Source organism: Arachis duranensis, chromosome 2 (assembly GCF_000817695.3).
Source record: "Arachis duranensis cultivar V14167 chromosome 2, aradu.V14167.gnm2.J7QH, whole genome shotgun sequence".
Classification (NCBI taxonomy): domain Eukaryota; kingdom Viridiplantae; phylum Streptophyta; class Magnoliopsida; order Fabales; family Fabaceae; genus Arachis; species Arachis duranensis.
Genome location: NC_029773.3, coordinates 27298010 through 27309102, shown reverse-complemented (window position 1 = coordinate 27309102; position 11093 = coordinate 27298010).

Genomic DNA, 11093 nt, shown 5'->3' with positions numbered 1-11093 from the left:
TGTGTGTGTGTTATGTGCTATTAGTATATCTGCTTGATATAATTGGCATAAACATTCATGAGCATGCATTTGGGACTTTGAAGCACTAGACTTCCGATATTGAGACTGATCAACTTAATATCGATTGTTTGGTGTGTATAGGAACCAGATGGCGCCTCGTGGACGCGTAGAGGTTGTGTGAGAGGTCGTACGAATGCTCATGCGCTAGAGAATAACCCTAATGACCCGGTGAACTTTATAACTGCATTGGAGAACATGGCTGCTGCTATGCAAGCCACTGTTGAGGCTCTTGGTCAACAGATGAACAACCATGGTAATGATGGAGGTGGAGTTCAGGGCCCGATGACACTGGCAAACTTTTTAAAAGTTAATCCACCTAAGTTCAAGGGAACTGCTAGCCCGACTGAGGCTGATACATGGTTTCAGGCTATAGAGCGAGCACTGCAAGCACAAGTGGTACCTGAAGGACAGCGTGTCGAGTTCACTACCTATATGCTCACCGGTGAAGCGTCGCATTGGTGGTAACGTAGCCGACGTTTTCTGCAGCAGGGTGATGACTATATCACCTGGAATGTCTTCCAAGAGGAGTTCTATAAGAAGTACTTTTCGACTTCTGCCAGGACCGCTAAGGAAGTTGAGTTACTACAGCTGAAGCAGGGTACCATGTCCGTATCAGAGTATACTGACAAGTTTGAAGAGTTGTTCAGGTTCTCTCGTATGTGCCAAGGGACTCCAGTGGAATATGAGGAATGGAAGTGTGTTAAGTATGAAGGAGGACTCCGGAGCAATATTTTCAGTTCAGTGGGACCAATGGAGATTAGGACTTTCTCCAAGTTGGTAAACAAGTGTAGGGTTGCTGAAGAGTGTGTAAAAAGGGCAACCGCTGAGAAAGGGAGTCACAAAGGATCATTCCCACAGAACCAAGGGAAGAGCTTTGCACCTAGAGGTCTGCCTTTCAAGAGGGAAAGCTCTTTCAGGAGGCCCAACAACAACAACTCCCAAGGGAAGAAGTTTGGGAAGCAGCCTCAGAATGATCAAGCTTGTACTAGATGTGGGAATCACCATCCGGGAGCACCATGCAAGGCCGGATGGGGTTTATGCTACAATTGTGGAAAGGTGGGGCATAAAGCCGCAAGTTGTCTGGAGAAGCAGAAACAAGGTGCTTGGAAAGCACAACAGACTGGTCGGGTGTTCACCACTTCAGCTATAGGTGCTGAGGGATCTGAGACATTTATTCGAGGTAACTGTGAAATGGTTGGTCAAACTTTAAATGCTTTATTTAATTTCGGGAGCATCACATTCATTCATTGCATTTGAGAAAGCCCATGAGTTAGGATTGAAGATCGTAACCTTAGGTTATAACCTAAAAGTATATAATGCTACCCATGAAGCCATGGTAACTAGGCTAGTGATGCCAGGGTATTTTGGCCAGTTTCACTGACCTTTTCTTTACTGTTTTTAGGTAATTTCATGCATTTTCTTAGAAAATAAGTTAGTTTTGGGCAAATATTCACTCAGACCTTGATTCAAGCATACTTTGTGCATTTTACATTATTTCATGAGGATTTTACATGATTTTAATGACAAAATTGTATATTGCATTACCCATGACTTGGACTAGAACTTTGATGTACTCTATTGCTTGATTTCATGACCAAAGGAAGCAAGGAATGGGAGGTAACTTGCAAAGTTAAGGAGAAAAGTAATTGCCAAAAATACTCTCAAAAGCCATCAATGCCCACGTTAAAGAGTCACGTTAACTAAGTTAACGTCAACTCTAACGTGGAGAGGAGAAGTTGAGCCAACGTTAGTGACACTTAACATTGTCACTAACGTTGGCAATAGCTCACAAATGGCCATGTTAGAAGCCACGTTAACCTAGTTAACGTGGCTTCTAACGTTATAGGGGGAAGAGAAGCCAACGTTAGTGACACTCAACATTGTCACTAACGTTGGCCTAAGGTGCAAAGAGCCACGTTAACTCTCACGTTAACTTGGTTAATGTGGGAGCTAACATAAGAGAAGGAAAATTGTCGACAACGTTAGTGACACTCAACATTGTCACTAACGTTGGAGCAACCACACAACCCCCAAGGGCCACGTTAACTTCCACGTTAACGTGATTAACTTGGAAGCTAACGATGAGTAATGAAGAATGAGCCAACGTTAGTGACACTCAACATTGTCACTAACGTTGGGATGGCCAAGAATGCCCACGTTAGAAGCCACGTTACCCTAGTTAACGTGGACTCTAACGTGAGACCTAGGGGCACACTCGAACGTTAGTGACAATGTTGAGTGTCACTAATGTTCTCGAAGGTTGGCAAAGGCCACGTTAGAAGCCACGTTAACCTGGTTAACGTGAGCTTTAACGAAGCCAGAAGGGGCACACTTGAACGTTAGTGACAATGTTGAGTGTCACTAACGTTCTCGAAGGCTAACAAGGCAACGTTAAAAGCCACGTTAACCCAGTTAACGTGGGCTTTAACGTGAGGCAAAAGGGGTGCATGGCAACGTTAGTGACAATGTTAAGTGTCACTAATGTCTTCGAAATTGTATTTTCACTAAATATTAAACACCCCTAACGTCTTGAGCTAAAGTCTCTGCCCACTTCACACTTTCTCTCTGCAAGTAAGCCAAGCCCAAATGAAGAAAGGAACTGCTTCAAACTCAAAGATCCAAAGGTCCAAGACTTGAAGAACTAACTAGAAGCTGAGAAGAGTAGTATATATAGGAGTAGTTTTGAAATAGAGAAAGGGGCTTTTTGGGGGAGAGCTGGGAGAGAACGACTCTCTGTATCTTTACTTTCTCTGCACTTCTAGTTTATGATGTATTCTCCCATCTTTGATTTTCATTTCTAGAGCTATGAACAACTAAACCCCTTTCATTGGGTTAGGGAGCTCTGTTGTAATTTTATGGATCAATACTAATTTTCTTGTTCTTCTTCTTTCTTCTCTTTTGATTTTACTTGAAAGCTTTCAATCTTCATCCAATTGGATAGTGATCTTGGAAAAGAAGCTATTCAAACATATCAAGATTTGAGAGATTGAATTGCAAGAAATTGTGATTCAATCACTTAAGATTGCCAAGGAGATCAATGAGTGCATTGATTGAGGAAGAGATGAAAATGAAATTGATCCGGAGAATGCAACATCTCCTAAGCCCAATGAACTCCCCATTTCTGATCTTACCCATTCTCTTTATTTTCTGCAATTTACTTTTATGAGCAATTCCCCCATTCCCATTTACAATTCCGCTATTTACTTTCAGTCATTTACTTTCTTGCCATTTTAATTTCTGCAATTATCAACTCTATTCATGGATTCGCTCAACTAGATCATTCCTCTAATTAAAGTTGCTTGATCAATCAATCCCTGTGGGATTCGACCTCACTCTATTGTGAGTTTTTACTTGACGACAAATTCGGTACACTTGCCGAATGGGAATTTGTTGAGAGACAAGTTTTACCCCAATTAGCTAGGATGACCGAAAGTTTCCTTTAGATTCAAGTAGCATGATTTTATTCATAATTTAGTCTGCTTATCGATGATCGGTCTTGATCTTATCTTGGGATTGGACTGGTTATCTAAGAACCGTGTCCTACTTGATTGTTCTACAAAGTCGGTGTACTTTATGCTGGAGGATACAGAAGGGCCGGTCGTGGTGAATAATTATTACTTGAATTCGATGATGGTGAACTATTCTGGAATCGAATGTCAGGATATCCTGTTGTTAACCGCGGGCGTTCGGGTGATGATCAAAGGTTGGAACAGATTCCGGTTGTGTGTGAGTTTCCAGAAGTGTTTCCCGATAATATTGATGAGTTTCCACCTAACCGAGAGGTTGAGTTTGCTATTGAGTTGGTGCCCGGGGCAGGACCAATCTCAAGTGCTCCTTATAGGATGTCACCGTTAGAGATGACTGAGTTGAAGTCTCAATTGGAGGATTTATTGGGTAAGAATTTTATACGACCGAGTGTCTCTCCGTGGGGTGCTCCAGTGTTACTGGTAAAGAAGAAAGATGGGAGTATGCGGCTCTGTGTGGATTACAGGCAGCTGAACAAGGTCACAATAAAGAATAAGTACCCATTGCCGAGAATGGATCAGTTACAAGGAGCTGGAGTTTTCTCCAAGATCGATTTGCGATCCGGTTATCACCAGATAAGGGTGAGGGGTGAGGATATCCCTAAGACCACTTTCAGGACTCGATATGGTCATTACGAGTACACTGTAATGTCTTTTGGGTTGACGAACGCTCCTATAGTGTTTATGGATTACATGAATAGAGTTTTCCGTCCGTTTTTGGATAAATTCGTTGTTGTCTTTATTGATGACATACTGATTTATTCCAAGACTGAAGAAGAGCATGCAGAACACTTAAGGACCGTGTTGCAGATTCTAAAGGAGAAGAAACTCTATGCGAAACTGTCTAAGTGTGAGTTTTGGAAGAGTGAGGTGAAGTTTTTGGGCCACGTGGTGAGTAAGATGGGAATAGCCATAGATCTAACTAAGGTGGAGGCTGTGATGGATTGGAAGTCTCCAACCACCGTAACAGAGATAAGGAGTTTTCTGGGCTTAGCTGGCTATTACCGAAGGTTTATTAAGGGCTTTTCACAGATAGCTTTGCCAATGACAAAGTTAACCCGCAAAGACACTTCATTTGTTTGGACTCCTGAGTGCGAGGAGAGCTTTCAGACATTGAAGAAAAAGTTGACCACTGCACCTGTGTTAGTGTTACCTGAGCCAAACGAGCCATTTGAGGTGTACTGTGATGCCTCATTGAAGGGTCTAGGGTGCGTGCTGATGCGGCATCATAATATGGTGGCATATGCCTCACGGCAGTTGAGACTGCATGAAGTTAACTATCCTACGCATGATTTAGAGCTTGCTGCGGTCGTGTTTGCGCTAAAGGTGTGGAGGCATTACCTCTATGGGGTTAAGTTCCAAGTTTTCTCTGATCATAAGAGCTTGAAGTACCTCTTTGATCAGAAAGAGCTTAATATGAGGCAGAGGAGGTGGATGGAATTATTGAAGGACTACGACTTTGAGTTGAATTACCATCCGGAAAAGGCGAATATAGTGGCGGATGCGTTAAGTCGGAAGTCGTTATATGTGGCTTGGATGATGCTCCAAGAGGAGAAGTTGCTTAAGGGATTCGAGAGTCTAAAATTGGTGCTCGAGAAGTATCCGGAACCTTGTGTTTGAGCCGATTAGAAATCTCAAGTGACTTTAAGTCCGAACTCCTAAAGGCTCATCAAAATGATGAAGCGTTATAGAAGGTATTACCGGCTATTGAGCAAGGAAAACAGTGGAGAGTGTCGGAAGGAAAAGATGAGTTATGGAGATTCAAGGGTAGGATCATTGTGCCGGATGTTGGCACTTTGAGGCAGGATATCTTAAAGGAGGCACACAAAAGCGGCTTCTCCATTCACCCGGGAAGTACTAAGATGTACCATGATTTAAAGGTGATGTTTTGGTGGCCGGGTATGAAGAATGATGTGGCAGAATATGTTTCAAGGTGCTTAACTTGTCATAAGGTAAAGATTGAACATCAAAAACCTGCCGGGATGTTGCAACCTTTAGAGATTCCACAATGGAAGTGGGAAAGTATTGCAATGGACTTTGTGTCAGGATTGCCAAGGACTAGGGCTGGCTTTGATGCTATCTGGGTGATTGTGGACCAACTGACGAAGTCAGCTCACTTTTTACCCATTCGGATGACTTACACCCTTGAGGAGCTAGCACGGTTATACATAAAGGAGATTGTGAGACTTCATGGTGTTCCTACTACTATAATCTCTGATAGAGATCCTCGTTTCACTTCAAGGTTTTGGGGTGCATTTCAGAAAGCTTTTAGGACCCGATTAAGCTTGAGCACGGCTTACCATCCTCAAACAGATGGTCAATCCGAGAGGATGATGCAAACACTAGAGGATATGTTGAGAGCTTGTGTTTTGGACCAACCGGCGAGTTGGGATCGATATATGCCATTAGTGGAGTTTACATACAATAATAGTTACCATGCGAGCATCGGAATGGCTCGGTATGAGGCCTTGTATGGGAGGAAATGTCAATCTCCACTATGTTGGTATGAAGCCGGAGAGAAAGGCTTGTTGGGGCCAGAAATGATAGCTGAGACCACTGAACAAGTCGAGAAAATCCGAGATAGGATGCTTACGGTGCAGAGTCGTCAAAAGAGTTACGCCGATCAGAGGCGGAAGCCCTTAGAATTTGAGGAAGGAGACCATGTTTTCCTTAAGGTTACTCCGACCACGGGAGTAGGTAGGGCGATTAAAGCAAAGAAGTTGAATCTTCGATACATTGGTACATTTCAAATCCTGGAGAGGGATGGACAGGTGGCGTATCGGATGGCTCTACCACCTCATCTTTCGAACCTGCGCGACGTGTTTCACGTGTTGCAGCTTCGGAAGTACACTCCTGATGCTAGCCATGTGTTAGAACCTAAGTCAGTTCAGTTAAGAGAAGATTTGACACTTCCAGTGGCTCCTGCCAGAATTGATGATACTAGTATCAAACGGTTGCGTGGAAAAGAGGTTTCATTAGTCAAAGTGGCAAGGAGTCGAGGCGGTGTTGAGGAACACACTTGGGAACTTGAGTCGGAGATGCGAACGGATTATCCGCACTTATTCTCAGGTAATTGCATTTGAATTTTGTGGGCAAAATTCCCAATTAGGTGGGTAGAATTTAAGACCCGGTTAATTAACAGCTAACTAACCCATAAATGATAATTTATTCTAGAAAGCCCAAAATGTGATTTTTGTGGCTAAATGTGATAGAGGAGATTGAGACGAGAATTTCGGTACCAATTTTATAGAATTCGGGCCAAGATTGGGCCGAACGGGCCAAACCAGGCCAACCGGACCCAAAGTGGGCCCTTGGCCCAACATAACTAAACCAAAACCCTAGTTTTCAGCACTCTCTCTCCTCAAAACACTCAAACACGCTGAAGAGGGGGAAGAATGAGGGAAGAACACTCTCTCAAACTTCTATCTCTCACTTGATCTTCAAACCACCATAACTTTTGATCTAGAGCTCCGATTGCCGCACTGTTTGTGGCCACGCGTTCACCGCGCAGAGCTCTACAAAACCCATACAATTAATCTTGAGGTAAGCCATGTTTTGCTCTTCGAATTTCTAGCATTGATTTCGAGTTTCATGAGCAAAAATATTGAGATTTTGGGCTCTTTGATATTATAGGACCCAACTCTCTTGAAGGAGAAGGTTAATCTTGTCTCCTTGGACCTTGGGTGTGGTAAAATTCTCAACCCTAGTGTAATTTGTGGTTCTATGATGTTTGGGTTTTGAGATGTTGTGTATGGGTGTGATGATTGTGGCTTAGGTTATGTATATGTGAATATTGGAGCTTGATTGGTGATATTGAAAAGATTAAAAAGGGATTTGGTGGTGAAAAATCTATTCTTGGAGGTGTTGAGGCCTTGAGAGCTTGAGGAAAAGTGGTTTGGAAGTGCTCCGGTTGAGCTTGGGAAATCGGCTAAGGTATGGTCTCGGTTTCCCGTATCTAATATGTAATGTGGTAGGAAATACTTAGGCTAGAGGCCCTAACATAGGTATTGAATTGTTGATATTGTGGAATGGTTGAAATATATGATGTGGTCATATATGTGATGATGATTATTGATGCCTTGATGGTATGATGTATGAGAAATATGCATGTTGTGATATATGCTTGATGATTGGTTATGGATGAATTGTGGGTTGAACCATGATTGATGGTGAGTATGATATTGATTATGTACAATGATGGTTAATTGGAATTGGTGTTGTTGAAAATTGGCATGAGGAATATTATATGATATGTCAATGTGTTTGAGTTTGAGCTACTTGGGTGAAGTGGGTTAAAATGATGGGATAGTGATTTTTTTATGAATTGTGGTAATGTGTCAATGTGTGAGCTGAGGAGGCTTGATGTTGAATTAGATATATTTTGATTGCTTTCAAAGAAAAGGGATAAAATTGGCATGTTTTGATTTATTTTGAAAAGAGTTGCAAATGGCTTGTTTTGAAAATAGCACTTTGTGGTTTTGTATGAAAAATATGGTTTTTGGGCATACTTTGACAGGACATAACTTGGACTACGGATCTCTATTTTGTGCCAAATCTGTTTAGAAATGAAATTGGATCCGGGATGTCCATGCCGTTTGAAGAACGGGTGAAAAATGATTTAAAATGAGAAAGTTATGTCCGTTGGAAGATTGGGGGTTGAATCTGTGAATTCTGCACCCAATGGGGGTTTAATACGCGTGGTGTGCGCGGGCGCGCCGATGTGCTGCACCCAATGCCCAGCCATTTTCCAAAGGGTTGTCCTGAACTGTGCCAGTTTTGTGCCTGGGGTACGAGAGCACTCACGCGTATGCGTGGTTGATGCGTGCGCGTCGGTTGGCTAATTTTCAATCCACGCGTTAGCGTGCATGACGCATACACGTCGATGAGTTTTATGGCCATCCATGTGTGCGCGTGGAGTGCGCGTACGCGTGGCCCTATTTTCATCCCAAAGTTGATTTTTGAGTTTTAAAAGTCAAATCTCATACTTCTAAGCCTCTGGTCTCACCATTTATGTCTTAAATCATTATGATATGCCTAACAATGGGAAAAGGAGCTAGGCGATATGGTAACTTGTGAGTGAAGCAAGGAAAAAATGAATGATCAATGAGGATCAAGCATGATTATGTGAGATGCGGAGGATGGTGGTGGAAGTGCTTGTTATGCCATGGGCCGAAGGGCCGTAACTATTAATGAATTGGCTGGTTATGGATTTAACCGTGAGCCGGATGGCTAGATTATTGCCGTGTTACGGCGGAGCCATGATTATGGCTAAGTATAAATGCATATATGCTGTTGAATGAATTGTGAATGTTGCACTTCCACTGTTGGAGATGAGAGTTTCACTGGAAGGAAGCAATGGCTAGCCACCACGTGCTCTAGGTTGAGACTCGAAGCTCTTTTGACCCTATGTCGTAAGGGTGGCCGGGCACTATGAAAGCCCTGGATGAGCTCGCCCCCGTAAATATTCACCAGTGAAGGTGATGGATATAGATCATGATTATGATCAAGTTTATGATGAGTATAACTCGAGTTGGGGATGCGTGACAGAGGGACAGTCCAATGGTTAGCTACCAGGACTTGTCGGGTTGGCTCTATAACCGACAGCTGATATCATCAGCCACTAGGGATAGGCATTCATCATATGCATACTATACGAATTGTTTGAGATTGCCTATTTGACTGCATATTACTTGCTAATTGTCTAAATGCCTTATCTGTTCCTATTTGTATATCTCTTGTTTGATATAACTGTGTTTGCTACATTATACTCCTGCTGGTGGTTGGGAGGTCTGAAGGAATTGGAAAGGAAAGTATTAGTTAGACTGAAGGATCTTTAGTCAGATGCCCTTTATGGTTTAGTGGTGGACGAAATTGTGATCCTCAAAGTTGGTCTCTTTGTACTTGTATGAAATTTAAATATTGGCTCTATCAAGAATACCCCAAAGAGATCATGGTATGATGAATTGGGATCTTAATAATCCCTGGTAATGGCACCAACAGTTTAGTGTTGTTGTTGGACCAAAAGAGTTACAGGCACTGTTAGAGAATCTCACAACTCCATTCAACTAACCAGCAAGTGCACTGGGTCGTCCAAGTAATACCTTACGTGAGTAAGGGTCGATCCCACGAAGATTGTTGGTATGAAGCAAGCTATGGTCACCTTGTAAATCTCAGTTAGGAAGATTAAATTGGTTTATGATAAGTTCGAAAATTAATAATAAACAGAAAATAAAATAGGATAGAAATACTTATGTGAATCAATAGTGAGAATTTTAGATAGGCGTATGGAGATGCTGTGCTCCTCTTAAATCTCTACTTTCTTATTACATTCATCCAATTTCTTCTTACTCCTTTCCATGGCAAGCTGTATGTAGGGCATCACCGTTGTCAATGGCTACATCCCATCCTCTCAGTGAAAATGGTCCTATGCTTTGTCACAGCACGACTAATCATCTGTCGGTTCTCAATCAGGTTGGAATAGAATCCCTTGATTCTTTTGTGTCTGTCACTAACGCCCAGCCTTCAGGAGTTTGAAGCTCGTCACAGTCATTCAATCCCGGAATCCTACTCAGAATACCACAGACAAGGTTAGACTTTCCGGATTCCCGGAATCCTACTCGGAATACCACAGACAAGGTTAGACTTTCCGGATTCCCATGACTGCCGCCATCTATCTAGCTTATACCACGAAGATTCTGTTAGGGAATCTAAGAGATATGCGCCCGGCCTAAGGTAGAACGGAAGTGGTTGTCAGTCACGCGCGTTCATAGGTGAGAATGATGATGAGTGTCACGGATCATCACATTCATCAAGTTAAAGTGCAACGAATATCTTAGAATAGGAATAAAAGAGAATTGAATAGAAAATAATAGTAATTGTATTGAAACTTGAGGTACAGCAGAGCTCCACACCCTTAATCTATGGTGTGTAGAAACTCCACCGTTGAAAATACATAAGTGAAAGGTTCAGGCATGGCCGAATGGCCAGCCTCCATGGCCTAAGGACTAGGCATCCAGAGATGTGGTCAAAGACGTCTAATACACTAGTAAAAAGTCTTATTTATACTAAACTAGCTACTAGGGTTTACAGAGGTAAGTAATTGATGCATAAATTCACTTCCGGGGCCCACTTAGTGTGTGTTTGGGCTGAGCTTGATCTATCCACGAGCTGAGGCTTCCTTTGGAGTTGAACGCCGAGTTATAGCGTGTTTCTGGCGTTCAACTCCGGGTTGTGACGTGTTTCTGGCGTTTGACTCCAGACAGCAGCATGTACTTGGCGTTGAGCGCCACTTTACGTCGTCAATTCCCGAATGAAGTATGGACTATTATATGTTGCTGGAAATCTCTGGATGTCTACTTTTCAACGCCATTAAGAGCGCGCCATTTGGAGGTCAAATTCCAATAGCATCAGTAGTCCTTTGTCAGCCCCCTATCAGAGTTTTGCTCAAGTCCCTCAATTTCAGCCAGAAATTACCTGAAATCATAGAAAAACACACAAACTCATAGTAAA